The 27,747-nt window shown below is 47.2% G+C and overlaps 1 protein-coding gene and 1 long non-coding RNA gene across 3 annotated transcripts in view; one reads left to right on the top strand and one right to left on the bottom strand.

Annotated features, from left to right (window-relative positions):
- The window catches only part of LOC136624818 (uncharacterized), a 31,871-nt gene extending 31,408 nt beyond the window's left edge, over positions 1–463 (bottom strand). Inside the window, exon 1 of the long non-coding RNA XR_010792449.1 lies at positions 340–463. This is a non-coding gene — a long non-coding RNA (uncharacterized lncRNA). The remainder of the gene's footprint in view (positions 1–339) is intronic.
- A 41-nt stretch (positions 464–504) lies between these two features.
- LOC136624817 (leucine-rich repeat-containing protein 18-like) overlaps positions 505–27,747 on the top strand; it is a 60,771-nt gene continuing 33,528 nt past the window's right edge. The window contains exon 1 of one of the 2 annotated variants that reach the window (XM_066598744.1): positions 505–608. The gene's annotated coding sequence lies outside the window, so the exon portion shown is untranslated. Of the gene's footprint in view, positions 609–13,776; positions 13,880–27,747 lie in introns of those variants that run through there. The other variant, XM_066598743.1, reaches the window with a different exon arrangement.

Raw genomic sequence — 27,747 nt, 5'->3', positions numbered from 1 at the left:
TTTTTGACAGTTTTCTTTACTTTTTTGCGATCGGCGCTAGCCATTGGCTAGCGCCGATCGCAATGCCGGGGGGGACTGCCCGCATCCTGGGATGACAGCTCCATGCTGTCGGCTACCTGCGGGCACCGACAGCATGGAGCTGTCACGTCCTCAGGCAAGTGGGCATTAATCCAAAGAGGATGCATAAAACTACGTCCTCTAGGATTAAGGCCCACTTTCTGAGGACGTAGTTTCCCGATGGGGCAGTCGTTAAGGGGTTAAACCACGGAAAAAGTGTGTTGCACGCGTGCGTAAACTGGTCCGGCATGTGCAAAAGTACAGTAATATGTGCAAATGTACCTGCTCTTTCCTCATTCGTGCGCAAATTCGTTGTTCTGTGGCGAGGGTTTTTGAGCATGTGGTGTTCTACTTTAGCTCTGGCAGGAAGAAAGGATGAGGATTGTCACAGCAATTCACTGGGCTTCGGGATTCTAGAGCAAGTTTGTTTACATTCTTCTTAGCAACAATGTTTCTAGCAACTGAGCAGAAGAAACGCCAAGGAGACTTGTCTGCAGAGCAGCAGAGCCCAGAGAAAGCATTGCATGGGCTGCAAGCCTTCCTTCTAGCAGGTAATAGAAGAATATAAAAAATTCATTAATATAGTGATGTAGCTGCAATGACCTGACATGTGGGGGCTGCAGTCAAGAAAAGATGCTTACAGGTGCAGAGCTATTGCAGAAATTCACACAAATTGAAATCTCTTCCATAAATCTGAATGGGGTGATTTCTCGGTTTTCAGATACTTTTTTTCATAACATTTTAACCCCTAAAACAGCTTCTAAAGGTGAATGTGGTGCTTTCACAAGTGTTCTGTGGGTGGTGTATAAAAATGCAGAGTTTCTGGGACATTACAGTAAATTTATCAATGGTATCTTTGTTTGCTTGTACAGTGTTTAGAAGTCAACAAGATAGGAAGAATCCTACCATTTTTTGCACACAGCATGATACATTTTGTGCAACTTGCTAGACTTATTAGATACTTTTGTCCCCCGTAACCTACTTGCCCATGTACACACCTTGCATCTAACTGAGCAGCTTCCAGCATGTCGACCAGATTTGTTTTGGAGGCTCCAAAATACTGCATCTTTGTATTTTATCCTCCAGAATAGATCAGTATATTACCAAGTGGTGGAACTCTGGAGACTGCTGATCCAGTGGTGTCCGCTGACCACTCCATGCAGCTGTAGACCCAGTGATGCCAACTACAGCTGTGAGTTTGTGGTAAAGGTCACAATCTGTATTTTTTTAAATCTTGCATCCCTGCATTTTTCACCCTGACCAGAGCCTAATACTACTGTGACACTTCCTGATCTATAGAGAGCTTTACAGCAGTCATCTCACTGACTTCACAGACAGGATTACACCTATATGTAGATAACACGGGACCTATAATTTACAATTCCTCACCTCCTCCTCCCTGCACACTGATCATAGAGCATAATACTAGTCTGACACTTCCTGATCTGTAGAGAGCTTTATAGCGGTCAACTCACCGACATCACAAACAGGATTACGCCTATATGTAGGTAACATGTGATACGCCATTCACAATAGGTGATTTCACAGCTCACCTCCTCCCCCTCCCTGCACACTAACCACAGAGTCTAATACTGGCTGAACACTTGCTGATCTGTTTAGAGCTTTGCATCAGTCATCTTACTGACATAATAAACAGGATTACATCTATATGTAGGTAACACAGGACCATTCGCAATAGGTGATGTCACAGCTCACCTTCTCCCCCTCCCTGCACAATGACTACAGAGCCTAATACTAGTCTGACACTTCTGAATTTTTAGAGAGTTTGGCAGAAGTCATCTCACTGACATCAGACAGGATTACATTGAGAGATGACACCGATATGTAGATAACACAGGACCCACCATTCACAATAGGTGATGGCACAGCACTCCCTCTCCTCCTCCTCACTGCACAGGGACCACAGAACCTTGAACTAATACTAGTCTAACGCTTCCTTAACTGTAGAGAGCTTTAGAGCAGTCATCTCACTGGCATCACAGGCAGGATTACACCTATATATAGGTAACACAGGACTATTTACAATAGGTATAAGCTGTTACTATCTATGCCCCCTTCATGAAAAATGACCCATGCACAGGTCACAGAGCATGCCTAGAACAGTCTCCCATAAAAGTCAATGGCCAATGGCCAAAGAGACTGCCATAAACCATATCTTCTAAATGCTATTAAATGTAGTTCAGGAAAGATAGCTGCCCCCATATTCATGTACAGACAAGAAGCCCCCCCCCCCCTGTTGTTATGTAGAAAAGATGGCTGCTCTCATTGTCATGTACAAAAAAGATGGCCACCCCCATGGTCATGTACACACAAGATGGCCGCCCCTGTAGTCATGTACAGACAAGATGGCTGCCCACCGTAGTTATGTACAGACATGATGGCTGCTCTCATAGTCATGTAGAAAAAAGATGTCCACCCCCATGGTCATGTTCAAACAAGATGGCCTGCTCCCATAGTCAAGTTTAGACAAGATGGCCGCTCTCATGGTCATGTACAGACCCCCCCCCCCTGTAGTCATGTACAGACAAGGTGGGCGCCCCCACATTTATGTACAGACAAGATGGGTGCTCTCATAATCATGTACAGACAAAATGGCCAACCTCATAGTCATGTACAGACAATATGGCCAACCCCATAGTCATGTACAGACAAGATGGTTGCTTTCATAGTCATACAGACAAGATGGCCACTCCAATAGTCATGTACAGACAAGATGGTGAACCCCATCATCATATACAGACAATGAAAAAAAGACTTTGGCAGCATCCAGGGTGCAAATTTTCTGTGATTGGGGAATAAAATTTTGGATATCAATTTGCACCCTGGATGCTGCCAAAGTCTTTTTTTTCATTGCTGCATGTGATTTGGTGAAAAGGATCCATTCACCTGTTTCTTTAGCTACTGCATGATCTATGCCCAGCCCTTGGAGGGATATACAATTTGTGCTGCTGGCGACCTGCTTTCTCTATCATATACAGACAAGATGGCCTCTCTTGTACTGGATTGTATTTTTCTCCAGCAGGTTTCAGGGTATTCTGTAGCTTCCTAATTGTATAGTATGGCATGGGCATGTCTTATAACAATCAAGTCAGACACAAGTTCTAAGTCTCAGGTCTAAACTGGATCTGGGCGTACAATGCTCAGAGCCTCAGGTTTATTGAAACACATAATACCTGCCCTTTATGGGCGTATAACACATTACATCAGTAACATATAGAATTCTCCCCTCCCCACACCTCTCTCAAGTCCAGTGTATGAGCTAGTCTTTGTCCTTCCAACATGTGGTTAGGCAAAAGTAGTTTCTTTGTTTCAGAAGATGAGGGTGCGGGAGGGTTGGGAAGATGCCCAAAATGGATACATTTCTTCAGCATAGGAATGTGACTTTAACCCTTTAAGAGGCTGCAGCAGAGCTTTATATTAGGCTAAAGTTATAGAACACATCTTTCACCATGCCATTGTCCAGCAATTACCATAATGAGATTATGCAGCCATTAGCCTCTACAGAGTTAAATCAATACAGCTGAGTAATACATCTAGTTTATACAAATCAATAGACATTTTACGCTAACTAATCATCATGTCTACTGCACTCTCATAGTCATGTACAAAAAAGATGTCCACCCTAAAAGTCAGGTACAGTCAAGATGGCTGCTCTCATAGTTATGTACAGAATAGAGATGAGCGAGCGTACTCGTCCGAGCTTGATGCTCGTTCGAGTATTAGGGTGTTCGAGATGCTCGTTACTCGAGACGAGTACCACGCGATGTTCGATTTACTTTCACTTTCATCTCTGAGACATTAGCGCGCTTTTCTGGCCAATAGAAAGACATGGAAGGCATTACAACTTCCTCCTGTGACGTTCCAGCCATATACCACCCCCCTGCAGTGAGTGGCTGGGGAGATCAGGTGTCACCCCAGTATTAAAATCTGCCCCGCCCGCGGCTCACCACACATGCATTCTGACAGAGATCAGGGAAAGTGCTGCTGATGCTGATGCTGCTATAGGGAGAGTGTTAGGTGTTATTTTAGGCTTGAAGAACCCCAACGGTCCTTCTTAGGGCCACATCTAACCGTGTGCAGTACTGTTGAGGCTGCTTTTAGCAGAGTTGCACAATTTTATTTTTTTTGTATATCAGGCGTGCAGACCATTGCGTCCTCAGTCGCAAGTACGCCGCCACACACCCGCACGCTCAAGCGTTAAACGTGCACATAGCCAAATTGATCAGCCTGGAGATGCTGCCGTATAGGCTTGTGACCTATACGGCAGCATCCGTTACCGACGCGGTTACTGTTAAGGTGCATATAACCAAGGACACGTGGAGAGGACACGTAGTGCCTCAAAAACATCCCCCTCCTCATCCAACAATGAAAACATTCTTGGCAAATACCTTTGCATTGGTCCGTCTGGTGGCAGTCCAAGAATTTCACCTTTTCCGACACAACAAGAGAGTCCCCCCACAATCCCCCCGCCACGGTCCACTTAATTCTGGCCACATTCCGAAAACCAACTAAATAAAACCGCGCCACTAGGTCCGCAGTCGCCACCACATTCCCACCAACGCGGTTACTGTTAAGGTACATATTACCAGTCTGACTGGGGCATGCACTATGGGCCGAAGCACACCTATATTGTATGTGACGTTAGCTCTGCTGAGCAGGGCACTGCAATGGGATACATTTATGTACCGTCGATGGGTTCCAGGGAGCCACCCATGCTGTGGGTCCACAGGGACTTCACATTAGGGATTTGTACCTGCCAGTGTCTATGTATTAAAAACCCCGGTCAGACTGGGGCATGCAGTGTGGGCCGAAGACCACCTGCATTTAATCGGACGTTACCTCAGCTGTGATAGGCAATGCAATGGGATATATTTATGTACCGCCGGTGGCTTCCTGGGACCCACGCATTCTGTCGGTCCACGCGGAGTTGTAACTGCATGTGTCCACTTCTAAAGAACCCCAGTCTGACTGGGGCATGCAGTGTGGGCCGAAGCCCACCTGCATTAAACCTGACATTACCTCAGCTGTGATGGGCAATGCAATGGGATATATTTATGTACCGCCGGTGGGTTCCAGGGAGCCACCCATGCTGTGGGTCCACAGGGACTTCACATTAGGGATTTGTACCTGCCAGTGTCTATGTATTAAAAACCCCGGTCAGACTGGGGCATGCAGTGTGGGCCGAAGACCACCTGTATTTAATCTGACGTTAGCTCTGCTGTCCAGGGCACTGCAATGGGATACATTTATGTGCAGCCGGTGGGTTCCAGGGAGCCACCCATGCTGTGGGTGCACACGGAATTCCCATTGCGGAGTTGTACCTGCCTGTGACTATTTATAAAAAAAACTCCGGTCTGACTGGGGCATGCAGACACCTTGACAGAATGAATAGTGTGTGGCACATGGGTTCCCCATTGCTATGCCCACGTGTGCAGCTCCTGATGGAGGTGGCACAGGATTGGATTTCTCATTGCTTCTGTACAGCATTGTGGGCTATCGCCCGGCTCCTTTTAAAGAGGGTCGCTGCCTGGCCGTGCCAACCCTGTGCAGTGTGTGCCTGCGGTTCCTCCTCATGGCAGACGCACTTATAAATAGACATGAGGGTGGTGTGGCTATGAGGCCAGCGTGTGGCATGAGTGCAGCTGAAGGCTGCGCAGGGACACTTTGGTGTGCGCTGTGGACACTGCGTCGTGCGGGGGGGTTGGGCAGCATGTTACCCAGGAGAACTGGCAGCAGAGTGCCATCCAGGCAGTGATTGTGCTTTGTTGGAGGTAGTGTGGTGCTTAGCTAAGGTATGCCTTGCTAATGAGGGTTTTTAAGAAGTAAAAATTGTTGGGGGGGGGGCCACTCTTGCCGCTATTGTGGCTTAATAGTGGGACCTGGGAACTTGAGATGCAGCCCAACATGTAGCCCCTCGCCTGCACTATCCGTTTCTGTGTCGTTCCCATCACTTTCTTGAATTGCCCAGATTTTCACAAATGAAAACCTTAGCGAGCATCGGCGATATACAAAAATGCTCGGGTCGCCCATTGACTACAATGTGGTTCGTTACTCGAAACGAACCCTCGAGCATCGCGAAAAGTTCGTCTCGAGTAATGAGCACCCGAGCATTTTGGTGCTCGCTCAAGAAATGGACACCCACATAGTCATGTACAGACAATATGACCTACCCCATAGTCATGTACAGACAAGATGGTTGCTTTCATAGTCATACAGACAAGATTGCCACTCCCTTAGTCATGTACTGACAAGATGGTGAACCCCATAATCATGGAGAGACAAGATGGCCGCTCTCAAAGTCATGTACAGACAAAATGGCCAACCCCATAGTCATGTACAGACGAGATGGCCAACGCCATAGTTATGTACAGACAAGATGGTCACCCCCATATTTATGTACAGACAAGATGGCTACTCTCAGTCTTCTACAGACAAGAATGCTGCCCCCATAATCATGTACTGACAAGATGGCCCCCCTCTAGTCATGTATAGACAAGATGGTCGCCCCCATATTTATGTACAGACAAGATGGCTGCTCTCATAGTCATGAACAGAAAAGATGGTTGCCCCCATAGTCATGTACAGACAAGATGGTTGCCCCCATAGTCATGTACAGACAAGAAGGCCCCCCCATAGTCATGTACAGACAAGAAAGCCAACCCCATAGTTATGTACAGACAAGATGGTCACCCCCATATTTATGTACAGACAAATGGCTACTCTCATAGTCATCTACAGACAAGATGGCTGCCCCCATAGTCATGTACAGACAAGATGGCCCCCCTCTAGTCATGTACAGGCAAGATGGTCGCCCCCATATTTATGTACAGACAAGATGGCTGCTCTCATAGTCATATACAGAAACGATGGCCGCCCCCATAGTCATGTACAGACAAGATGGTTGCCCCCATAGTCATGTACAGACAAGAGGGCCCCCCATAGTCATGTACAAATAAGATGTCCACCCCTATGGTCATGTACAGACAAGATGGCCACCACCATAGTTATGTACAGACAAGATGTCCCCCCTCTAGTCATGTACCTACAAGATGGCCCCCCCATAGTCATGTACAGATAAAATGGCCCCACTCTAGTCATGTACAGAGAAGATGTTTGCCCCCATAGTCATGTACAGACAAGATGGCCACTCCATAGTCATGCACAGACAAGAAGGCCCCCCCATAGTCATGTACAGACAAGATGGCCGCCCCCACGTTTATGTACGGACAAGATTGCCATCCCCATATTTATGTACAGACAAGATGGCCACCCCCATATTTATGTACAGACAAGATGGCCGCCCCCATATTTATTTACAGACAAGATGGCCGCTATCATAGTCATGTACAAAAAAGATGGCCACCCCTATAGTTATGTACAAACAAGATACCCCCGCCGTAGTCATGTACAGACAAGATGGCCACCCCCCTATTTTTGCACAGACAAGATGGCCGCCCCCTTATTTATGTACAGACAAGATGGCCGCCCCCTGATTTATGTACAGACAAGATGGCCGATCTCATAGTCATGTACAGACAAGATAGCCAACCCTATAGTCATGTACAGACAAGATGGCCCCCCTCTAGTCATGTACAGACAAGATGGCACCCCCATAGTCATGTACAGACAAAATGGCCCCACTCTAGTCATGTACAGACAAGATGGTCGCCCCCTATTTATGTACAGACAAGATAGCTGCTCTCATAGTCATGTACAGACAAGATGGCCAACACCATAGTCATGCACAGACAAGAGCCCCCCCCCCATAGTCATGTACAGACAATATGGCCCCCCTCATATTTATGTACAGACAAGATGGCCACACCCATAGTTATGTACAGACAAGATGTCTGCCCCCCATAATTATCTACAGACAAGATGGCCACTTTCATAGTCATGTACAAAAAAGATGTCCACCCCCATGGTCATCTACAGACAAGATGGCCCGCTCTCATAGTCAAGTTTAGACACGTTAGCCGCTCTCATAGTCATGTACAAAAAAAAGGTGGCACCCCCATGATCATGTGCAGACAAGGTGCCCCCCCCCCCGTAGTTATGTACAGACAAGATGGCCACTCCCCTATTTATGTACAGACAAGATAGCCGCCCACACAGTCATGTACAGACAAGATAGTAAACCCCATAATTATGGAGAGACAAGATGGCTGCTCTCATAGTCATATACAGACAAAGTGGCCAACCCCATAGTCATGTATAGACAAGATGGCAAACCCCATATTTATGTACAGACAAGATTGCCCAACCCCATAGTCATGTACAGACAAGATGGAGAACCCCATAGTCATGTACAGACAAGATGGTCGGCCCCATATTTATGTACAGACAAGATGGCGGCTCTCATAGTCATGTACTAAAAAGATGTCCATCCCGATAGTCATGTACAGACAAGATGGACGCTCTCACAGTTATGTACAGAAGACATGGACACCCATATAGTCATGTACAGACAAGCTGGTTGCTTTCATAGTCATAAAGACAAGATGGCCACTCCCTAGTCATGTACAGACAAGATAGCCGCCCACATAGTCATGTACAGACAAGATAGTGAACCACATAATTATGGAGAGACAAGATAGCAGCTCTCATAGTCATATACAGACAAAATGGCCAACCCTATAGTCATGTACAGCCAAGATGGAGAACCCCATAGTCATGTACAGACAAGATGGTCGGCCCCATATTTATGTACAGACAAGATGGCTGCTCTCATAGTCATGTACAGACAAGATGTCCAACCCCATAGTCATGCACAGACAAGAGGCCCCCCCCCCCCCATAGTCATGTACAGACAATATGCCCGCCCTATAGTCATGTACAGACAAGATGGCCACCCTCATATTTATGTACAGACAAGATGTCAGCTCTCATAGTCATGTACAGACAAGATGGCCACACCCATAGTTATGTACAGACAAGATGTCTGCCCCCCATAATTATCTACAGACAAGATGGCCACTTTCATAGTCATGTACAAAAAAGATGTCCAACCCCATAGTCATCTACAGACAAGATGGCCCGCTCTCATAGTCAAGTTTAGACAAGATGGTGGCTCTCATAGTCATGTACAAAAAAAAAGGTGGCTACCCCCATGGTCATGTGCAGACAAGGTGCCCCCCCCCCCCCCCTATTTATGTACAAACAAGATGGCGGCTCTCATAGTCATGTACTAAAAAGATGTCCATCCCGATAGTCATGTACAGACAAGATGGACGCTCTCACAGTTATGTACAGAAGACATGGACACCCATATAGTCATGTACAGACAAGCTGGTTGCTTTCATAGTCATAAAGACAAGATGGCCACTCCCTAGTCATGTACAGACAAGATAGCCGCCCACATAGTCATGTACAGACAAGATAGTGAACCACATAATTATGGAGAGACAAGATAGCAGCTCTCATAGTCATATACAGACAAAATGGCCAACCCTATAGTCATGTACAGCCAAGATGGCCAACCCCATAGTCATGTACAGACAAGATGGCCAACCCCATAGTCATGTACAGACAAGATGGCCAACCCCATAGTCATGTACAGACAAGATGGCCTCCTTCTAGTCATGTACAGACAAGATGGCCCCCTTCTAGTCATGTACAGACAAGATGGCCCCCTTCTAGTCATGTACAGACAAGATGGTCGGCCCCATATTTATGTGCAGACAAGATGGCTGCTCTCATAGTCATGTACAGACAAGATGGCTGCCCCCATAGTTATATACAGATAAAATGGCCAACCTTATAGTCATGTACAGACAAGATGGCCAACCCCATAGTCATGTACAGACAAGATGGCCAACCCCATAGTCATGTACAGACAAGATGGCCGCCCCCATATTTATGGACAGACAAGATGGCCACCCCCATAGTCATGTACAGACAAAACGGCCACCCCCATATTTATGTACACACAAAATGGCCACCCCCATAGTCATGTACAGACAAGATGGCCCCCATAGTCATGTCCAGACAAGATGGCTGCTCTCATAGTCATGTACAGACAAGATGGCTGCTCTCATCATCATGTACAGGCAAGATGGCCCCCATAGTCATGTACAGACAAGATGGCCAACCTCATAGTCATGTAGAGACAAGATGGGCACCCCATATTCATGTTCAGAGAAGATGGCCAACTCATAGTCCTGTGCAGACAAGATGCCCCCCCCCAACCATTTGTCATGTACAGACAAGATGGCAACCCCCATATTTATGGTCCAAAAATAGAATAGAAGAGCAACACCACCAATGGTCCAAAAACTGTTGGTTTTATTCAATCCATAAAAGTGGGACAGCACCGTTTCAACTCCGCATGGAGTCTTTTTCAAGCTGACTCCCAATACAGACATCACAGACTTTATACAAAACAAACACCAATCACAGGCAGCATGTAATTAGTAGAGATGAGAGAGCACCAAAATGCTCGGGCGCTCGTTGCTCGATTCTAACTTTTCGCGATGCTTGAGAGCTCGTTTCGAATAACAAACCCCATTAAAGTCAATGGGCGACTCAAGCATTTTTGTATGGGACCGATGCTCCACATAGGTCATGACTTGTGAAACACCAGAAAACATCCGAAAGTCATGGAAACACCACAGAAACGGATAGGTAAGGGCAGGGGCAGGATGCATGGCTGCATCTGAGGCTCACAGGTCCCACTATTAAGCCACAATGGGGGCAAGAGTCTGGCGTCCCCCCGTAACAATTTTTACTTCGGTCAAACCCTCATTAGCAAGGCATACCTTAGCTAAGCACCACACTACCTGCAACCAAGGGCAATTACTGCCTGTGGGTGACACCGCTGCCTCTTCTACTGGGTTACATGGTGCCCAACCCCCCGCACGACCCTGCGTCCACAGCGCACACAAAAGTTTCCCTGCGCAGTCTTCAGCTGCCCTCATGCCACACGCTTGCTTCATAGCTACACCACCCTTCTGTTTATTTTTAAGTGCGTCTGCGATGAGGAGGAACCGGAGGCACACACTGCAGAGGGCTGGCAGGGCCAGGCAGCGACCCTCTTTGAAAGGGGGGGCAATAGCCCACAATGCTGTTGAGAATCGATGATAAATTGACATATGATCATCATTCCAATCCCGTGGCACCTCCGTTGCAAAATTGTTCGGAGCCGCAAACGTGGGCATAAAGGCGACTTCTACACATCTGCACAATGCAGCAATACTCTGTGTGGGAAGCACGTGAGCGGGCCCTGGGTCAGGCTCGGTCCCAGCCTCCATCTTGTGTGACCCAAGGTGCCGCGAGTTACATAGCAATGGGAAATCCATGTGTCCCTACACAATTCATCCTGTGTAGGTGTTAGATAGCTGAACACTGTGATGGAAAGTCTTTGAGTTCCTTGGGCTTGCCTACGCTGTCGGTGCACAAATATGGTATTACACAAGAAGAAAGCAGAGTGCCCATAAATGGCAGAGTTTCACCCCGCCAAGGACCTCGGCCCACATTTCTACCCTAGTCAGTCAGTGTATTTGTGCCAGACAGGTAAAGCAACGCAATGGGAAGTCATTGTGCGCTCACAGCATAGGCTAGCCCAAGAAACTCAAGCATGATATTACACATGAGGAAATCAGAGTGCCCAAACATGGCAGAGTTTCACCCTGCGAAGGGCCTCGGTCCACTTTTCTGCCCTAGTCAGTCAGTGTATTAGTGTCAGACAGGTAAAAGACCGCTATCGGAAGTCTTTGTGTACTCACAGCATAGGCAAGCCAAAGGAACCCAAGGAAAGTATTAAACATGAAGCAATTACAGTGTCCAAAGATAGCAGACTTTCACTCCGCCGAGGACCTCGGCCTCTGCACACACCCTCAGCAATCGTGGGCATAAAGCGGACTCCAATGCTAGTACAGCAGTGAACGTCTAATTTAATTAGTTGCGGTTGCTTTCACCACTCCAAAGACTGGATTAACCAGGAACAAGTTCCACGGGCCCAACCTGGCGCAGTTGCATTTCGCCCAGGACACACCCTCGGCAATCATAAAGCGAACTCTAATGCTAGTACAGCTGTGAACGTCTCATGAATGCAGTAACGCTCCTTTTGTTTGGCCCAAGCCAGTGCCGCGGATAACTGTGGTAACACGAGAGAAAATACATGTTGCCCAGTGCTGATCCCATGACCCCAAGCAGGAGGAGGAGGTGGCATTACAAGGCCAAGAAACCATGACCAGGACCCGCTATAGTCTGTGTGGGAAGTATGTGAGTGGGCCCAGGGTCAGGCTCGATCCCAGCAAACACCTTGTCTGACCCAAGGTGCCGCGAGTTACACAGCAATGGGAAATCCATGAGTCCACACACTATTCATTCTGTGTAGGTGTCGGATACCTCAATCGACAACGCAAGGGAAAAGCCATCTGCACTCTGCACCCTACCCAAGTTAGTCAGTGTATTTGTGCCAGACAGGTAAAACACCGTTATGGGAAGTCTTTGTGCACCCACAGCATAGGCGAGCCAAAGTAACCCAAAGACAGACCTGGGAGCCTCAGATGCAGCAATGCATGCTGCACCTGCCGTTCCCTATCCGTTTCTGTGGTGTTTCCATGACTTTCTGAGGTTTTCCGGTGTTTCACAAATAATCCCCTAAGCGGAGCATCGGTCCCATACAAAAATGCTTGAGTCCCCCATTCACTTCAATGGGGTTTGTTACTCGAAACGAGCTCTCGAGAATTACGAAAAGTTCGACTCAAGTACCGAGCACCCGAGCATTTCAGTGCTCGCTCATCTCTAGTGCGGTCTCAGTAGTGAGACCTCCCCTAATCAGACTAATTTTCCTATGTAGATAATTTTGTATTTGAAAAATAATTTGTACAATGTGTTTATCCTTTCAGCCGAGGCCAGCATTTGCATGTCCATGATGTCATAATCCTAGGTATGCACAGTGCCTACCTCAGCCCGTGCGCAATCTCTGCCGGCTCCTCGGCCGGCAGAGAGTAGGGCCTGCGATAAGTACAATGCTGTGAGACTCGCAGCGTTGTACTCATATATCTATGTGATTGAGCCCATAGTATGTAAATTAATTTTCTTTCTTTCTTCACACAGGCATAAAACTAAAATTTGGCTGCAGATGTTAAAAAAAAGTAATCACTGGAAAAGCCAGGAGAAAATGCTGCAAAATACAATGTGTAAAACCACCCTATAAGGGCTTCTTCACATGACCATGTTTGCAGTGGTTTTACATGTACAAAATCTGCACGCACAAAACACAGAGAACAGAGCCTATTGACTACAATAGGTTCATCCGTAGAGCATGTTTTGTGAGGGGAGTTTTGTGTGCGCGAAAAAATGTAGGACATGCTTTTTTTTCTGTATATTTTCACACCAAGGCCCTGATAGAGGTCTATGGGAGGTACGAAAATATGCAAGCGTGAAACACTGCGCAAAATGCGAAGAAACGTACAGATCTGCACATCATTAGCCTAATTAACATTTAAACCACGGAAAAAGTGTGTTGCACGCGTGCGTAAACTGGTCCGGCATGCGCAAAAGTACAGTAATATGTGCAAATGTACCTGCTCTTTCCTCATTCGTGCGCAAATTCGTTGTTCTGTGGCGAGGGTTTTTGAGCATGTGGTGTTCTACTTTAGCTCTGGCAGGAAGAAAGGATGAGGATTGTCACAGCAATTCACTGGGCTTCGGGATTCTAGAGCAAGTTTGTTTACATTCTTCTTAGCAACAATGTTTCTAGCAACTGAGCAGAAGAAACGCCAAGGAGACTTGTCTGCAGAGCAGCAGAGCCCAGAGAGAGCATTGCATGGGCTGCAAGCCTTCCTTCTAGCAGGTAATAGAAGAATATCAAAAATTCATTAATATAGTGATGTAGCTGCAATGACCTGACATGTGGGGGCTGCAGTCAAGAAAAGATGCTTACAGGTGCAGAGCTATTGCAGAAATTCACACAAATTGAAATCTCTTCCATAAATCTGAATGGGGTGATTTCTCGGTTTTCAGATACTTTTTTTCATAACATTTTAACCCCTAAAACAGCTTCTAAAGGTGAATGTGGTGCTTTCACAAGTGTTCTGTGGGTGGTGTATAAAAATGCAGAGTTTCTGGGACATTACAGTAAATGTATCAATGGTATCTTTGTTTGCTTGTACAGTGTTTAGAAGTCAACAAGATAGGAAGAATCCTACCATTTTTTGCACACAGCATGATACATTTTGTGCAACTTGCTAGACTTATTAGATGCTCTTGTCCCCCGTAACCTACTTGCCCATGTACACACCTTGCATCTAACTGAGCAGCTTCCAGCATGTCGACCAGATTTGTTTTGGAGGCTCCAAAATACTGCATCTTTGTATTTTATCCTCCAGAATAGATCAGTATATTACCAAGTGGTGGAACTCTGGAGACTGCTGATCCAGTGGTGTCCGCTGACCACTCCATGCAGCTGTAGACCCAGTGATGCCAACTACAGCTGAGAGTTTGTGGTAAAGGTCACAATCTGTATTTTTTTAAATCTTGCATCCCTGCATTTTTCACCCTGACCAGAGCCTAATACTACTGTGACACTTCCTGATCTATAGAGAGCTTTACAGCAGTCATCTCACTGACTTCACAGACAGGATTACACCTATATGTAGATAACACGGGACCTATAATTTACAATTCCTCACCTCCTCCTCCTCCTCACAGCTTACCTCCTCCTCCTCTCTGCACACTGATCATAGAGCATAATACTAGTCTGACACTTCCTGATCTGTAGAGAGCTTTATAGCGGTCAACTCACCGACATCACAAACAGGATTACGCCTATATGTAGGTAACATGTGATACGCCATTCACAATAGGTGATTTCACAGCTCACCTCCTCCCCCTCCCTGCACACTAACCACAGAGTCTAATACTGGCCGAACACTTGCTGATCTGTTTAGAGCTTTGCATCAGTCATCTTACTGACATAATAAACAGGATTACATCTATATGTAGGTAACACAGGACCATTCGCAATAGGTGATGTCACAGCTCACCTTCTCCCCCTCCCTGCACAATGACCACAGAGCCTAATACTAGTCTGACACTTCCGGACTTTTAGAGAGTTTGGCAGAAGTCATCTCACTGACATCAGACAGGTTTACATTGAGAGATGACACCGATATGTAGATAACACAGGACCCACCATTCACAATAGGTGATGGCACAGCACTCCCCCTCCTCCTCCTCACTGCACAGGGACCACAGAACCTTGAACTAATACTAGTCTAACGCTTCCTTAACTGTAGAGAGCTTTAGAGCAGTCATCTCACTGACATCACAGGCAGGATTACACCTATATATAGGTAACACAGGACTATTTACAATAGGTATAAGCTGTGACTATCTATGCCCCCTTCATGAAAAATGACCCATGCACAGGTCACAGAGCATGCCTAGAACAGTCTCCCATAAAAGTCAATGGCCAAAGAGACTGACGTAAACCATATCTTCTAAATGCTATTAAATGTAGTTCAGGAAAGATAGCTGCCCCCATAGTCATGTACAGACAAGAAGGCTGCCCCCCCCCCCTGTAGTTATGTAGACAAGATGGCTGCTCTCATTGTCATGTACAAAAAAGATGGCCACCCCCATGGTCATGTACACACAAGATGGCCGCCCCTGTAGTCATGTACAGACAAGATGGCCACACCCATAGTTATGTACAGACAAGATGGCTGCCCCCCGTAGTTATGTACAGACATGATGGCTGCTCTCACAGTCAAGCAGAAAAAAGATGTCCACCCACATGGTCATGTTCAAACAAGATGGCCCGCTCCCACAGTCAAGTTTAGACAAGATGGCCGCTCTCATGGTCATGTACAGACCCCCCCCCCCCCCCGTAGTCATGTATAGACAAGGTGGGCGCCCCCATATTTATGTACAGACAAGATGGCTGCTCTCATAATCATGTACAGACAAGATAGTTAATCCCATGATTATGGAGAGACAAGATGGCAGCTCTCATAGTCATATACAGACAAAATGGCCAACCTCATAGTCATGTACAGACAATATGGCCAACCCCATAGTCATGTACAGACAAGATGGTTGCTTTCATAGTCATACAAACAAGATGGCCACTCTCATAGTCATGTACAGACAAGATGGTGAACCCCATAATCATTTACAGACAAGATGGCCTCTCTTGTACTGGATTGTATTTTTCTTCAGCAGGTTTCAGGGTATTCTGTAGCTTCCTAATTGTATAGTATGGCATGTGCATGCCTTATAACAATCAATTCAGACACAAGTTCTAAGTCTCAGGTCTAAACTGGATCTGGGCGTACAATGCTCAGAGCCTCAGGTTTATTAAAACACATAATACCTGCCCTTTATGGGCGTATAACACATTACATCAGTAACATATAGAATTCTTCCCTCCCCACACCTCTCTCAAGTCCAGTGTATGAGCTAGTCTTTGTCCTTCCAACATGTGATTAGGCAAAAGTAGTTTCTTTGTTTCAGAAGGTGAGGGTGGGGGTGGGTTGGTAAGATGCCCAAAATGGATACATTTCTTCAGTATAGGAATGTGACTTTAACCCTTTAAGAGGCTGCAGCAGAGCTTTATATTAGGCTAAAGTTATAGAACACATCTTTCACCATGCCATTGTCCAGGAATTACCATAATGAGATTATGCAGCCATTAGCCTCTACAGAGTTAAATCAATACAGCTGAGTAATACATCTAGTTTATACAAATCAATAGACATTTTACGCTAACTAATCATCATGTCTACTACACTCTCATAGTCATGTACAAAAAAGATGTCCACCCTAAAAGTCAGGTACAGCCAAGATGGCCGCTCTCATAGTTATGTACAGAAGAAATGGACACCCACATAGTCATGTACAGACAATATGGCCAACCCCATAGTCATGTACAGACAAGATGGTTGCTTTCATAGTCATACAGACAAGATGGCCACTCCCTTAGTCATGTACTGACAAGATGGTGAACCCCATAATCATGGAGAGACAAGATGGCCACTCTCAAAGTCATGTACAGACAAAATGGCAAACCCCATAGTCATGTACAGACGAGATGGCCAACCCCATAGTTATGTACAGACAAGATGGTCACCCCCATATTTATGTACAGACAAGATGGCTACTCTCATAGTCTTCTACAGACAAGAATGCTGCCCCCATAATCATATACTGACAAGATAGCCCCCCTCTAGTCATGTACAGACAAGATGGTCGCCCCCATATTTATGTACTGACAAGATGGCTGCTCTCATAGTCATGTACAGAAAAGATGGTCGCCCCCATAGCCATGTACAGACAAGATGGTTGCCCCCATAGTCATGTACAGACAAGATGGCCGCTCCATAGTCATGTACAGACAAGAAGGCCCCCCCATAGTCATGTACAGACAATATGGCCAACCCTATATTCATGTAGAGAAAAGATGGTTGCTTTCATAGTCATACAGACAAGATGGCCACTCCCATAGTCATGTACAGACAAGATGGTGAACCCCATATTCATGGAGAGACAAGATGGCCGCTCTCTAAGTCATGTATAGACAAAATGGCCAACCCCATAGTCATGTACAGACAAGATAGCCAACCCCATAGTTATGTACAGACAAGATGGTCACCCCCATATTTATGTACAGACAAATGGCTACTCTCATAGTCATCTACAGACAAGATGGCTGCCCCCATAGTCATGTACAGACAAGATGGCCCCCCTCTAGTCATGTACAGACAAGATGGTCGCCCCCATATTTATGTACAGACAAGATGGCTGCTCTCATAGTCATGTACAGAAAGGATGGCCGCCCCCATAGTCATGTACAGACAAGATGGTTGCCCCCATAGTCATGTACAGACAAGATGGCCACTCCATAGTCATGTACAGACAAGTTGTCCACCCCTATGGTCATGTACAGACAAGATGGCCACCCCCATAGTTATGTACAGACAAGATGCCCCCCCCCCATAGTCATGTGCAGACAAGAAGGCCACCCCCCCTATTTATGCACAGACAAGATGGCTGCCCCCTTATTTATGTACAGACAAGATGGCCGCCCCCTGATTTATGTACAGACAAGATGGCCGATATCATAGTCATGTACAGACAAGATAGCCAACCCCATAGTCATGTACAGACAAGATGGCCCCTCTCTAGTCATGTACATACAAGATGGCCCCCGCATAGTCATGTACAGACAAGATGACCCCCCTCTAGTCATGTACCTACAAGATGGCCCCCCCATAGTCATGTACAGACAAAATGGCCCCACTCTAGTCATGTACAGAGAAGATGGTTGCCCCCATAGTCATGTACAGACAAGATGGCCACTCCATAGTCATGCACAGAAAAGAAGGCCCCCCCATAGTCATGTATAGACAAGATGGCCACCCCCATATTTATGTACGGACAAGATTTCCATCCCCATATTTATGTACAGACAAGATGGCCACCCCCATATTTATGTACAGACAAGATGGCCGCACCCATATTTATTTACAGAGAAGATGGCCGCTATCATAGTCATGTACAAAAAAGATGTCCACCCCTATGGTCATGTACAGATAAGATGGCCACCCCATAGTCATGTATAGACAAGAAGGCCCCCCCATAGTCATGTATAGACAAGATGGCCGCCCCCATATTTATGTACGGACAAGATTGCCATCCCCATAGTTATGTACAGACAAGATACCCCCCGCCGTAGTCATGTACAGACAAGATGGCCACCCCCCTATTTATGCACAGACAAGATGGCCGCCCCCTGATTTATGTACAGACAAGATGGCCGATCTCATAGTCATGTACAGACAGGATAGCCAACCCCATAGTCATGTACAGACAAGATGGCCCCTCTCTAGTCATGTACAGACAAGATGGCACCCCCATAGTCATGTACAGACAAAATGGCCCCACTCTAGTCATGTACAGACAAGATGGTCGCCCCCATATTTATGTACAGACAAGATAGCTGCTCTCATAGTCATGTACAGACAAGATGGCCAACCCCATAGTCATGCACAGACAAGAGCCCCCCCCCTCCCCATAGTCATGTACAGACAATATGGCCTCCCTCATATTTATGTACAGACAAGATGGCCACACCCATAGTTATGTACAGACAAGATGGCCACACCCATAATTATCTACAGACAAGATGGCCACTTTCATAGTCTTGTACAAAAAAGATGTCCACCCCCATGGTCATCTACAGACAAGATGGCCCGCTCTCATAGTCAAGTTTAGACACGATAGCGGCTCTCATAGTCATGTACAAAAAAAAAGGTGGCCACCCCCATGGTCATGTACAGACAAGACGCCCCCCCCCCCCGTAGTTATGTAAAGACAAGATGGCCACTCCCCTATTCATGTACAGACAAGATAGCGGCCCACATAGTCATGTACAGACAAGATAGTAAACCCCATAATTATGGAGAGACAAGATGGCCGCTCTCATAGTCATATAAAGACAAAATGGCCAACCCCATAGTCATGTACAGACAAGATGGCCAACCCCATAGTCATGTACAAACAAGATGGCCAACCCCATATTTATGTACAGACAAGATGGCCCAACCCCATAGTCATGTATAGACAAGATGGAGAACCCCACAGTCATGTACAGACAAGATGGAGAACCCCATAGTCATGTACAGACAAGATGGCCCCCTTCTAGTCATGTACAGACAAGATGGTCGGCCCCATATTTATGTACAGACAAGATGGCTGCTGTCATAGTCATGTACAGACAAGATGTCCAACCCCATAGTCATGCACAGACAAGAGGCCCCCCATAGTCATGTACAGACAATATGGCCCCCCTATAGTCATGTACAGACAAGATGGCCACCCTCATATTTATGTACAGACAAGATGTCAGCTCTCATAGTCATGTACAGACAAGATGGCCACACCCATAGTTATGTACAGACAAGATGTCTGCCCCCCATAATTATCTACAGACAAGATGGCCACTTTCATAGTCATGTACAAAAAGGATGTCCAACCCCATAGTCATCTACAGACAAGATGGCCCGCTCTCATAGTCAAGTTTAGACAAGTTGGTGGCTCTCATAGTCATGTACAAAAAAAAAGGTGGCCACCCCCATGATCATGTGCAGACAAGATGCCCCCCCCCCCCCGTAGTTATGTACAGACAAGATGTCTGCCCCCCTATTTATGTACAGACAAGATGGCGGCTCTCATAGTCATGTACTAAAAAGATGTTGCTTTCATAGTCATAAAGACAAGATGGCCACTCCCCTAGTCATGTATAGACAAGATAGCCGCCCACATAGTCATGTACAGACAAGATAGTGAACCCCATAATTATGGAGAGACAAGATGGCGGCTCTCATAGTCATATACAGACAAAATGGCCAACCCTATAGTCATGTACAGACAAGATGGCCAACCCCATAGTCATGTACAGACAAGATGGCCAACCCCATAGTCATGTACAGACAAGATGGCAAACCCCATAGTCATGTACAGACAAGATGGCGAACCCCATAGTCATGTACAGACAAGATGGCCTCCTTCTAGTCATGTACAGACCACATGGCCACCCCCATATTTATGTACAGACAAGATTGCTGCTCTCATAGTCTTGTAAACACAAGATGGCCACCCCCATATTTATGTACACACAAAATGGCCACCCCCATAGTCATGTACAGACAAGATGGCCACTCCATAGTCATGCACAGAAAAGAAGGCCCCCCCATAGTCATGTATAGACAAGATGGCCACCCCCATATTTATGTACGGACAAGATTTCCATCCCCATATTTATGTACAGACAAGATGGCCACCCCCATATTTATGTACAGACAAGATGGCCGCACCCATATTTATTTACAGAGAAGATGGCCGCTATCATAGTCATGTACAAAAAAGATGTCCACCCCTATGGTCATGTACAGATAAGATGGCCACCCCATAGTCATGTATAGACAAGAAGGCCCCCCCATAGTCATGTATAGACAAGATGGCCGCCCCCATATTTATGTACGGACAAGATTGCCATCCCCATAGTTATGTACAGACAAGATACCCCCCGCCGTAGTCATGTGCAGACAAGATGGCCACCCCCCTATTTATGCACAGACAAGATGGCCGCCCCTTGATTTATGTACAGACAAGATGGCCGATCTCATAGTCATGTACAGACAGGATAGCCAACCCCATAGTCATGTACAGACAAGATGGCCCCTCTCTAGTCATGTACAGACAAGATGGCACCCCCATAGTCATGTACAGACAAAATGGCCCCACTCTAGTCATGTACAGACAAGATGGTCGCCCCCATATTTATGTACAGACAAGATAGCTGCTCTCATAGTCATGTACAGACAAGATGGCCAACCCCATAGTCATGCACAGACAAGAGCCCCCCCCCCTCCCCATAGTCATGTACAGACAATATGGCCTCCCTCATATTTATGTACAGACAAGATGGCCACACCCATAGTTATGTACAGACAAGATGGCCACACCCATAATTATCTACAGACAAGATGGCCACTTTCATAGTCTTGTACAAAAAAGATGTCCACCCCCATGGTCATCTACAGACAAGATGGCCCGCTCTCATAGTCAAGTTTAGACACGATAGCGGCTCTCATAGTCATGTACAAAAAAAAAGGTGGCCACTCCCATGGTCATGTACAGACAAGACGCCCCCCCCCCCCCCCCGTAGTTATGTAAAGACAAGATGGCCACTCCCCTATTCATGTACAGACAAGATAGCGGCCCACATAGTCATGTACAGACAAGATAGTAAACCCCATAATTATGGAGAGACAAGATGGCCGCTCTCATAGTCATATAAAGACAAAATGGCCAACCCCATAGTCATGTACAGACAAGATGGCCAACCCCATAGTCATGTACAAACAAGATGGCCAACCCCATATTTATGTACAGACAAGATGGCCCAACCCCATAGTCATGTATAGACAAGATGGAGAACCCCACAGTCATGTACAGACAAGATGGAGAACCCCATAGTCATGTACAGACAAGATGGCCCCCTTCTAGTCATGTACAGACAAGATGGTCGGCCCCATATTTATGTACAGACAAGATGGCTGCTGTCATAGTCATGTACAGACAAGATGTCCAACCCCATAGTCATGCACAGACAAGAGGCCCCCCATAGTCATGTACAGACAATATGGCCCCCCTATAGTCATGTACAGACAAGATGGCCACCCTCATATTTATGTACAGACAAGATGTCAGCTCTCATAGTCATGTACAGACAAGATGGCCACACCCATAGTTATGTACAGACAAGATGTCTGCCCCCCATAATTATCTACAGACAAGATGGCCACTTTCATAGTCATGTACAAAAAGGATGTCCAACCCCATAGTCATCTACAGACAAGATGGCCCGCTCTCATAGTCAAGTTTAGACAAGTTGGTGGCTCTCATAGTCATGTACAAAAAAAAAGGTGGCCACCCCCATGATCATGTGCAGACAAGATGCCCCCCCCCCCCGTAGTTATGTACAGACAAGATGTCTGCCCCCCTATTTATGTACAGACAAGATGGCGGCTCTCATAGTCATGTACTAAAAAGATGTTGCTTTCATAGTCATAAAGACAAGATGGCCACTCCCCTAGTCATGTATAGACAAGATAGCCGCCCACATAGTCATGTACAGACAAGATAGTGAACCCCATAATTATGGAGAGACAAGATGGCGGCTCTCATAGTCATATACAGACAAAAAGGCCAACCCTATAGTCATGTACAGACAAGATGGCCAACCCCATAGTCATGTACAGACAAGATGGCCAACCCCATAGTCATGTACAGACAAGATGGCAAACCCCATAGTCATGTACAGACAAGATGGCGAACCCCATAGTCATGTACAGACAAGATGGCCTCCTTCTAGTCATGTACAGACCACATGGCCACCCCCATATTTATGTACAGACAAGATTGCTGCTCTCATAGTCTTGTAAACACAAGATGGCCACCCCCATATTTATGTACACACAAAATGGCCACCCCCATAGTCATGTACAGACAAGATGGCCCCCATAGTCATGTACAGACAAGATGGCCAACCTCATAGTCATGTAGAGACAAGATGGGCCCCCCATATTCATGTTCAGAGAAGATGGCCAACCCATAGTCCTGTACAGACAAGATGCCCCCCCCCCCCAACCATTTGTCATGTACAGACAAGATGGCCACCCCCATATTTATGGTCCAAAAATAGCATAGAAGAGCAGCACCACCAATGGTCCAAAAACTGTTGGTTTTATTCAATCCATAAAAGTGGGACAGCACCGTTTCAACTCCGCATGGAGTCTTTTTCAAGCTGACTCCCAATACAGACATCACAGACTTTATACAAAACAAACACCAATCACAGGCAGCATGTAATTAGTAGAGATGAGCGAGCACCAAAATGCTCGGGCGTTCGTTGCTCGATTCAAACTTTTCGCGATGCTCGAGAGCTCGTTTCGAATAACGAACCCCATTAAAGTCAATGGGCGACCCGAGCATTTTTCTATGGGACCGATGCTCCGCATAGGTCATGACTTGTGAAACACCAGAAAACATCCGAAAGTCATGGAAACACCACGGAAACGGATAGGTAAGGGCAGGGGCAGCATGCATGGCTGCATCTGAGGCTCACAGGTCCCACTATTAAGCCACAATGGGGGCAAAAGTCTGGCGTCACCCCCGTAACAATTTTTGCTTCGGTCAAACTCTCATTAGCAAGGCACACCTTAGCTAAGCACCACACTACCTGCAACCAAGGGCAATCACTGCCTGCAGGTGACACCGCTGCCTCTTCTCCTGGGTTACATGGTGCCCAACCCCCTGCACGACCCTGCGTCCACAGAGCACACAAAAGTTTCCCTGCGCAGCCTTCAGCTGCCCTCATGCCACACGCTCGCTTCATAGCTACACCACCCTTACGTTTATTTCTAAGTTTGTCTGCAATGAGGAGGAACCGGAGGCACACACTGCAGAGGGTTGGCAGGGCCAGGCAGCGACCCTCTTTGAAAGGGGGGGCGATAGCCCACAATGCTGTTGAGAATCGATGATAAATTGACGTACGATCATCATTCCAATCCCGTGGCACCTCCGTTGCAAAATTGTACGGAGCCGCAAACGTGGGCATAAAGGGGACTTCTACACATCTGCACAATGCAGCAATACTCTGTGTGGGAAGCACGTGAGCGGGCCCAGGGTCAGGCTCGGTCCCAGCATCCATCTTGTGTGACCCAAGGTGCCGCGAGTTACATAGCAATAGGAAATCCATGTGTCCCTACACAATTCATTCTGTGTAGGTGTTAGATAGCTGAACACCGTGATGGAAAGTCTTTGAGTTCTTTGGGCTTGCCTATGCTGTCGGTGCACAAAGATGGTATTACACAAGAAGAAATCAGAGTGCCCAAAAATGGCAGAGTTTCACCCCGCCAAGGACCTCGGCCCACATTTCTACCCTAGTCAGTCAGTGTATTTGTGCCAGACAGGTAAAGCAACGCAATGGGAAGTCATTTTGCGCTCACAGCATAGGCTAGCCCAAGAAACTCAAGCATGATATTACACATGAGGAAATCAGAGTGCCCAAACATGGCAGAGTTTCACCCTGCAAAGGGCCTCGGCCTACTTTTCTGCCCTAGTCAGTCAGTGTATTAGTGTCAGACAGGTAAAAGACCGCTATCGGAAGTCTTTGTGTACTCACAGCATAGGCAAGCCAAAGGAACCCAAGGAAAGTATTAAACATGAAGCAATTACAGTGCCCAAACATAGCAGACTTTCACTCCGCCGAGGACCTCGGCCTCTGCACACACCCTCAGCAATCGTGGGCATAAAGCGGACTCCAATGCTAGTACAGCAGTGAACGTCTCATTTAATTAGTTGCAGTTGCTTTCACCGCTCCAAAGACTGGATTAACCAGGAACAAGTTCCACGGGCCCAACCTGGCACAGTTGCATTTCACCCAGGACACACCCTCGGCAATCATAAAGCGAACTCTAATGCTAGTACAGCTGTGAACGTCTCATGAATGCAGTAACGCTCCTTTTGTTTGGCCCAAGCCAGTGCCGCGGATAACTGTGGTAACACGAGAGAAAATACATGTTGCCCAGTGCTGATCCCATGACCCCAAGCAGGAGGAGGAGGTGGCATTACAAGGCCAAGAAACCATGACCAGGACCCGCTATAGTCTGTGTGGGAAGTATGTGAGTGGGCCCAGGGTCAGGCTCGGTCCCAGCAAACACCTTGTCTGACCCAAGGTGCCGCGAGTTACACAGCAATGGGAAATCCATGAGTCCACACACTATTCATTCTGTGTAGGTGTCGGATACCTCAATCGACAACGCAAGGGAAAAGCCATCTGCACTCTGCACCCTACCCAAGTCAGTCAGTGTATTTGTGCCAGGCAGGTAAAACACCGTTATGGGAAGTCTTTGTGCACCCACAGCATAGGCGAGCCAAAGGAACCCAAAGACAGAATTAAACATGAAGAAATCACAGTGCCCAAACATGGCAGACTTTCACTGCGCCGAGGACATAGGCCTCTGCACACACCCTCAGCAATCGCGGACATAGAGCGGACTGCAATGCTAGTACAGCTGTGAACGTCTCATTAATGCAGTAACGCTCCTCTTGTTTGGCCCAAACCAGTGTCTCATATAACTGTGATAACATGGGAGAAAATACATGTTGCCCAGTGCTGATCTCATGACCCCAAGCAGGAGGAGGAGGTGGCATCACAAGGCCAACAAACCATGACCAGGACCCGCTATAGTCTGTGTGGGAAGTACGTGAGCGGGCCCAGGGTCAGGCTTGGTACCAGCACCCACCTTGTGTGACCCAAGGTGCCCTGAGTTACATAGCAATGGGAAATCCATGTGTCCCCACACAGATAGCTCAACACTGCAAGGGGAAGTCTTTGAGCTCCTTGGGCTCGCCTATGCTGTCAGTGCACAAAGATGGTATTACACAGGAGTAGGAGGAGGAGGACTAATATCCGACAGTGAATGACAAAGTTAATTTCCCCTTTTTTCCAGTGAATGAGAATGCTTTTTTCTCTGGTTGCAGCAAAAAGAATCTTTAGGTTCCGCTGTTCTCCGCCGGTGGAGAAGAGAAGTCTGGGCAAATCCAGGCTTTGTTCATCTTTTTGAGTGTAAGCATGTAGGCACTGGCAGTTGACAGGCGGGTACGCTTATCCGTGATGATTTCCCCAGCTGCACTAAACACCCTCTCTGACAAGACGCTAGCAGCAGGGCAAGCCAGTACCTCCAGGGCGTACAGCGCAAGTTTGTGCCACGTGTCCAGCTTTAGTTGTATGGAGCAGAGGCATCACAGAGGCCAGTGGTACGATCGACTACGTACTCCCTCACCATCTTTTTACAGTGCTCCCTCCAACTCCAGCCTTGACTGGGGAGTGGTGACACAGTCTTGCTGGGGAGCCATAAAGCTGGCAAAGGGCTTGGACAGTGTTCCCCAGCCTGCGCTGGACATGCTGCCTGATCTCCGCGCCTCCTCTGCTACTTGGCCCTCGGATCTGCGCCTTCTGCCACTAGCGCTGTCAGATGGGTAGTTTAGCATCACTTTTTCCACCAGGGCCCTGTGGTATTGCATCACTCTCGTACCCCGTTCCTCTTCGCGAATGAGAGTGGAAAGGTTCTCCTTATACCGTGGGTCAAGAAGGGTGTACACCCAGTAATCCATGTTGGCCAGAATGCGTCTAATGCGAGGGTCAAGAGAAAAGACGCTAGACACAGGACACGCAAGCACCTCCAGGGCATACAGCGTGAGTTCAGGCCACGTGTCCAGCTTCGACACCCAGTAGTTGTAGGGAGCAGAGGCATCACAGAGGACGGTCGTGCAATCGGCTACGTACTCCCTCACCATCCTTTTACAGTGCTCCCACCGACTCAGCCTTGACTGGGGAGTGGTGACACAGTCTTGCTGGGGAGCCATAAAGCTGGCAAAGGCCTTGGAGAGTGTTCCCTTGCCTGCGCTGTACATGCTGCCTGATCTCCGCACCTCCCCTGCTACCTGGCCCTCAGAACTGCGCCTTCTGCCACTAGCGCTGTTGGATCGGAATTTTACCATCAGTTTGTCCGCCAGGGTCCTGTCGTAGAGCATCACTCTCGAACCCCTTTCCTCTTCGGGTATGAGAGTGGAAAGGTTCTCCTTATACCGTGGGTCGAGCAGTGTGTACACCCAGTAATCCGTAGTGGCCAGAATGCGTGTAATGCGAGGGTCACGAGAAAGGCATCCTGATAGGAAGTCAGCCATGTGTGCCAGGGTCCCAGTATGCAAGACATGGCTGTCCTCACTAGGAAGATGACTTTCTGGATCCTCCTCCTCTTCCTCCTCCACAGCCCATACACGCTGAACAGATGAGAAGCAAGCAGCATGGGTACCCTCTGCAGTGTGCCCAGCTGTCTCTTCCCCCTCCTCCTCCTCCTCCCCCTCCGAAACGCGCTGAGATATAGACATGAGGGTGGTCTGGCTATCAAGCGACATACTGTCATCTCCCATCTCCTGTTCCAACTGCAAAGCCTCAGCCTTTATGCTTTGCAGCGAACCTCTCAGCAGGCAAAGCAGCGGGATGTTAGCGCTAATCATTGCAGCATCACCGCTCACCATCTGGGTAGACTCCTCAAAGTTTCCGAGGATCTGGCAGATGTCTGCCAT

This window comes from Eleutherodactylus coqui, chromosome 4, assembly GCF_035609145.1.
Source record: "Eleutherodactylus coqui strain aEleCoq1 chromosome 4, aEleCoq1.hap1, whole genome shotgun sequence".
In the NCBI taxonomy this organism is placed as follows: domain Eukaryota; kingdom Metazoa; phylum Chordata; class Amphibia; order Anura; family Eleutherodactylidae; genus Eleutherodactylus; species Eleutherodactylus coqui.
Note: the sequence above shows the minus strand (reverse complement) of the source record. Positions and strands in the feature narration are given on the sequence as shown.